This window comes from Eubalaena glacialis, chromosome 15 (genome assembly GCF_028564815.1).
Source record: "Eubalaena glacialis isolate mEubGla1 chromosome 15, mEubGla1.1.hap2.+ XY, whole genome shotgun sequence".
Taxonomy (NCBI): domain Eukaryota; kingdom Metazoa; phylum Chordata; class Mammalia; order Artiodactyla; family Balaenidae; genus Eubalaena; species Eubalaena glacialis.
This window is the reverse complement of record NC_083730.1, coordinates 76,662,855-76,669,777: the sequence shown is the minus strand read 5'-3', so window position 1 is coordinate 76,669,777 and position 6,923 is coordinate 76,662,855.

Below are 6,923 nucleotides of genomic sequence, written 5' to 3'. Positions count from 1 at the left end.
AGTTTATCTCACTGAATTCTCACAACAACCCATTCAGGCCCACATTGTCCCTACTTTACAAATGAGGAAACAGGTTTAAAGTGGTTATGGGACTTGTTCAGAGTCAACAGCAAAGCTTGTAATAGTTTGCCCTCTAGGCAGCACCATCACCTAGCCCTGGGGCTGAAGTGTGACATCCTGACTAAAGAATTTGTTTGCTCACTTTGATTCACACCCTTGTAAGTCTCTCTGGGCTTTTTGCTTGTCGAAACCACGAAACCACATTATTTATCTTGTAAACACCTGGAGGGCTGTGTGAGACAGAGTTTCTGCAACTCGCTCGATCCTGAGAAAATTGCCTGAGGTGTTTGTTCAAAGGAGGGATTCTCTGGTATTTCTGCTAAAGAGGCAGATTCAGAAACAATAGGGGTGGGGCCTTGGATTTCGGTTTTGGTGTTGTTATTTGTTTGTTTGCCCTGGTGACCCGGAGTTCTAAAGATAAGTCAGATTTGGAAACGTTTGCTGCGTGGAATTAGAGCGCCCTCTGCTGTCGATGAAGAGGATGACAATAAAACGGACGGACGGAGGCACTCCCAGGCTGTCTGGTCCCTTCCTCCTGCAGGTGTTTTTCCTGCCTCGAGTCTTTTTTTTACCCTTCAAGGTCACTATGTGCCCAGATCAGAGCTGGGCAGGGGCAAGGGTAGTAAAAGGAAGGCAAAGGCTCTCCCTGAGCTCACAGAATTTACAATCTAATTGAACTGACAAGACATCTTCAGGAAATCATGAGAAATGCATTCAGAAACACTGGATGGGGCTCCATCCGGCAACTATTTCCTGAGCATGAGCTGTGTCTGGAGATCCACTAGCGTAGGTAATAGCACTTGGGAGCCCTGGGCGCCCAGGAATAGACATGCCATGGTTCTTGCCATCTGTGGCTCACAGCCAGGTGGGGGTCCAGGGACAAACACCTGAGATGGGGGACAGAACTGTGGGCATCACGATAGCCTGGGGAATCTGGCTCATTGGGTGGGGGGGGGGGGAGGAGGTACCATTCAAATAAAAATAACTTTATTGTTTTTCTATTTTATATCTATGAAAATAAATATTCATGTTAAACTATTCAAATAATACAGACAAGGATAATCAAGAAAATAAAAATCACCTGAAATCTTACCACCTAGCAATAACTGCAAATATACCTTTGAAGACCATCTTTCCACATGGCTCACTGTGCTTTTATACTGATACACGTATACACACCCAGTCACTTCATTATACATGTAATATTTTATTGAGGCTTCTTTTCTTTCTTTTTTTTAAGCTTGGGAAGGTCCATTGTTTTTTAGTTTTTAAAAATATTTATTTATTTATTTATTTATTTAGGCTGCACCGGGTCTTAGTTGCGGTATGTGGGATCTTTAGTTGTGCCATGTGGACTTCTTAGTTGCAGCATGCATGTGGGATCTATTTCCCCGACCAGGGATCGAACCCAGGCCCCCTGCATTGGAAGCGTGGAATCTTACCCACTGGACCACCGGGGAAGTCCCCTTTTCTTTCTTTTTTATTAAGATCTTTACTGAAATATAATATATATACCATATAACTCACCCATTTAAAGTGTCAGTTCAATGGTTTTAGCATATTACCAGTGTTGTGCAACCATCATCATAAACTAATTTTTCCCCAGTTTTATTGAGATATAGTTGACTTATAACATCGTATTCGTTTAAGGTGTACAACATGATGATTTGATATACGTCCATATATACTGCGAAATGATTACCACAATAAGTTTAGTTAATATCTATTACCTCATAGAGTTACATTTTTTTTTTTTGAGGTTTCTTTTCTTTATTTCTCTTCCTCTCCTCCTGCTATTGTTTTTGTTTTTCTTTATGTATACCTCTCTGCCAAAGATAACTGATGTTGACAGCTTGGAGTATGTCCTTTCACATCTTTCTCAAACACATACATACAACCACACTTACTGTTGATTTGCAGAGAACACTATTCAGTTCTCTGCCCTTTGATGCAAGGAGTGTGCACACTTTGGGCTTCACCCCAGATCTACTAAAGAAACCCTTTGAGTGTGGAGTCAGGAATCTGAGTTTCTAATCCTCAACCCAAGGCTTTCTGTTGCTGCTGGTCCTGCTCCAGTGAGTCAGGGAAGGCTGGCTAGTGAAGGCTCATGTTGCTGTGGGAAGGAGAAGGGATCAGGAGGAGACCCGGGAGGATCTTGAGGATCTTGAGGTTCACAGGTGAGGGTCTCCAGGAAAACAGCTTGTGCAAAAGTCATAGATGGGAGACAGTTTCAGGTATGCTCTGGAGATGGCAAATAGTGTAACTGGATAGAGAGTAGGCGGGGCTTAAGAGTCAAATAAAGTGGGTGGCAGGGACTCTTATGTGGAGAACTTTCGCAAACGAAGAAAACTCAGCCTGGGTAATAGGAGTGGAACGGCTGTTTTAGTAATCAGGTAACGATTATCATTCAGTAGTGGGGAGTGCTTACAATGTGCCAGGCGCAGTGCTGTCTGTGTATTACTTCATTAATCCTCCTAACAACTCACGAGGCAGATAGTATTTTCATTATCATTGTACAGAAGAGCAAACTGAGGCACAGAGAGGTTAACCAAGTTGCCCAAGGTCACAAAGCTGGTAAATGTCAGAGCCAGGCTCAAACCCAGGCAGTCTGGCTTTTAATCACTCTTCTATTCCCTCAGCACCTCAGTCTCCTCATCTGTAAAACCAACACAAAGGTGACAAGTCCAATAAGCAGAGTTATGCTTAACCAGAACGACAAAACAATGATGACAACAAAATAATAGTAACAAGTATTTAGTGAAAGTGAACTGCCTCACAGAAAGAGGTAGCGTGGAATAGTGGTCAAGGGCTTGGATTCTGGCATCAGGGTGATCGGGGTTCAAATCCTAGCTCTGCCAAGCACTAGCTGGGCAGGTTACATAGCCTCCTAGAGCCTCAGTTTCCTCATCTGTAAAATGGGGATAAAAGTACCTACCTCATGAGGCTGTTGAGATGTTAAATGAGAAAAAGCATGAAAATTGCATATACCAGCGACTGCTCAATAAAGGTTAAAAGGTTAAAGGTAGTGGGGCTGGGAGGAAGAATAGTCCAAGTATGAATACAGGTGGGCCCCGAGGTGGGGGTGGTGGGGTGGTAGGGTTGGCGATTAAATTCCAAGAGAGCCCTGAGATTGGCTGACGGGGCACCCCTCTTGCGCCGCTTCCTAAGGCCAAGGAGAAGACTTGTGCCTTGCCAGAACTTCGGTTTTGCAAACATTTGCTCACTCAGTAGGTGAGAATGGTGATAAAGTTCACAACTACGGTTTACCGAACACCCTCTGTGTCCAAGACCATCCCTTAGGTCCGCAGTTCCCAACTACGCCTCGAGGTGCCCCTGGGCGCCACAGAATATTTTAGAGGATTTTTGAAAGGAACACAGCGACATCTGTCGGCCACCTTGTGCTAGCTCAAGGTAGTTTGCAGTTTGAATGTTAAGATGATGTCATAACTTTGTGAAGCTGGGTTTATGGCAGTTGTTCTAACAACAACAACAAAAAGTAAGCATCATGCAAAAATGATTGTGGAACAGGAAATGAAGGTGGTCATGTCCAATCTAATTCCAAAGTTTGAGCAGTTGTGTAGAGCCCAACAAATCCACTCATATTAGTACATACTTATGATTATTTAAGAAGGAACTAAAATATTACTTTTCTTCAGTTTATGTGCATTTTCAAGTGGCTACTAAGTTGTTAGGACATAAATACTTATTAGTTGTTTTGACCTAACTACTTACTAAACAGAACTGTTAGTTTTTTGGCTGGGGGGTTGGAGGATATGGGTAGGAGCTGTCATAAAAATATATTACTGAGACACTGGGGGTACCTGGAACCAAGAAAGTTTGGAATCTCTGCATTAGGTGTACAAAGTTGTCTCAAGCAACCCTAGGAGATCAACACCTCTGTTTTATAAATAAGTCATGAAAGGCGAACTCAGTGCCTGAGGCCACCCAGTGCGGGCTTGGGGTGTGTGTTGGGGGGGCCCGTGAAATGCACACTAGGTCCTGAGTGATTCTCAAGAAGGCAAAATGCCTCTCCCAACCTTTGAGTCTGTTTAGATGTGTCCCCTGATTGTGGGGAAGGGCAGGCTGGGGGCTGGAACCGCCGTTTCCATTGTCTGTTGCCAAGTATCAATACCCGACACCCTTCTCATTTTCAGAGGGAGCCCTAGTCGGGGGGTGGGGGGGGGCAGGACAATAGCCTCTGTGTGTACTGGAGCTGAAGTTGGACCCTGGGGGGACTCTCTCCTTAGACACCTTAGAGGCTCCCCCCGCCCCACGCCACTCTCCTCCTCCCAACTAAATCCACCTTCAGTCCCGGAGTCACCAGTTCAGCCACCTGGCTGCCGGGGGGACCCAGCAGTCAGTGAGCCCAAAAGTTGTGCGAAGTATCCAGGCCCCACCCTGTCTGGCTCCCTCTTCTAGAGGAAAGTCTCCGAGGGCAGCTGCAGGCAGCAAGCAGCCTCCTGGACGGGGTAGCAAGGAGGAGAGCCATGAAACCGCGAAGGGACAGCACGCAGCATCTTCCCTGTCCTTTAGCTGGACTTGAGAATTCTGCCCCCAGTGGTGAGCTGCCTGACCCCAAAGCTACTTGTGCTAGAGGAGAAGGGAAGCACTGAGAGAAATGTGGGGGGCCCACTTTCTCAAGGGGCAACTGCCAGCATCATCCTGTGCAGACAGCCGGGCTCTGGGAATAACAGTGCCTACTTCATAGAGTGGTTCTGAGCATTTCACACATTACTAAAGCCTGGTGCAGAGCTAAGTATACGTTGGGCGGTGTGCAATGAAATTTATCATTCCACAGATATTACTGAGCACCTACGAAGTACGGATGAGGCAACATACTAAGCACTTCGAATACAGCAGTGAACAAGACAGACAAAGCCCTGCCCTGGAGCGGGGGTGGGGGGCCCGACATTCCAGCAGAGGCAGACAGACCATAAATAATAAACATCGTACGTGTAAGTAAATTACAGAGCAGTGCTGTCCAATAGAGACAGAATGTGAGGCGCAAATGTAATTCAAAAGTGTCCAGCGGTACCATTATAAAAGTAAAAAGAAACAGGTGAAATTAAGTTTTCTAATTTTTAAAATATTTAGTTTTAAAATTAAAAACGTTCACTCAATAGATCCAAAATATTATCATTTCAGCCAGAGGCATTAGCCACATTTCAAGTGCTCAGTGGCCGCACGGGCCTCACAGCTGCCGAGTGCGTCAGGTGAGTACAAAATGAAGAACTGATCAGCCCCTGTCCCCCTGCTGGCCTAGCCTGGCCTGCAGGGAGGGCCTTCTGGCCAAGGGCGCCTTTTCCCTTCCACCGCTGCCAAGCATGACCCTGGCTCTGCAGACCCCTGAGAGATGCCCCAGCCTGGGGGCAGCCCCTCAGCACCACCCTGCCTGCTCCAGGCAATGGCGCACACCCCTTGTTCTGGGAGCTTAGGGCCACCCCAGGGGACAGACGGCAGGAATTTTTGTCCAGGCTCTTACCGGAAGAGGGAAGGGTGGGGGTTGAGGATGAGTTTTTGCCTAGGACTGGCATTAGCGGGAGGTGAGTGAGGGTTGGAACCTGCCTTTATTTAACATTTTGATATTTTTTGTTCATCACAGATTTTTGGCATTAATTTTTCAAATTAATGAAAAGTATATTTTATTGATTCATAGATCATAAAATTTGCCCTTTTAAATTGCAAACTTCAGTGGTTTTTAGTAAATTTACAGAGTTGTGTAACATCACCCCATCAATATTAGAACATTTCCATCATCTCCAAAGAAACCCTGTACCCATTAAGCAGCCATTCCCTGTGCCCACCCCCACCTCCCCAGCCCCCAGCAACCACGAATCTACTTTCTGTCTGTATGGATTTGCCTACTCTGGACGTTTCCTATACATGGAATCATACAATAGATGGCCTTTTGTGTCTGGCTTCTTTCACTTAGCATGATGTCTTCAAGATTCATGCCTACTGTAGCATGAATCAGGACTTCATTCCTTTTTATGGCCAAATAATATGCCATTGCGCAGACAGACCACATTTCTTCTATCCATTCATCCACTGATGGATATTTATGTTTTTTCTATTTTTTAGCTCTTGTGAATCATGCTGCTGAGAACATTCGCATGCAAGTTTTCGTGTGGACATTTCTTTTAAGTTCTTTTGGGTTTTGCATTAATTTTGAATTTTTAATAGAGTATATAAAAATATTTTTTCATCTTGAGTTTTTCGACGTCCCCTTAAAATTTGCACCTGCACCAAGTGCTTGACTGGCCTCACCCTGCTCCCACTCCACAAATCTTGTCCCTGTTAGCTGTGTGACTTTGAGCGAGTTGCTTACCCTCTCAGAGCCTCAGTTTCCTCCTCTGTAAAATGGGCATAATCCCTGTACCTACTCACAGCTGTTAGGGGGCTACACTGAGGTAATGACGCACGTTACAGACCCAGCCCACAGTAGACTTAAGTCGACGCGTTTTCCCTCCTGGGAGGCCAGATGTTGGGGTTGGCAGTGGGGGGTCCTCAAATGGATGTGTCCTAGCCTTGCCCTTGAGGAGAGTTTACCCGACAGCCTAGAACTCTCTGCTGCTTCTGTTCCCAAGGCTGTTTTTGTTCTCTTGCCTCAGCCTGGCCCCCTACGAGGTCGCTGGGGGAGGGACCCGATGCTGGTCACCCGAAGGCCTCCCTGGCTCCCAGCGCCTTCCATCCCAGCTGTCCTGGGCCCCCCACCGCTGCCTCCCCCGCCCTCCGCTCTGCCCACTCCCATGGAAGGCCACGGCTCCCCGTCCCTCTGCGCTGCCATGAGGCCTGCACTTTGCAGGGTGAAGTCCAAAGTTCAGTCCCTTCGCTAAGCACATGGATAAATATGAACCTTGGAG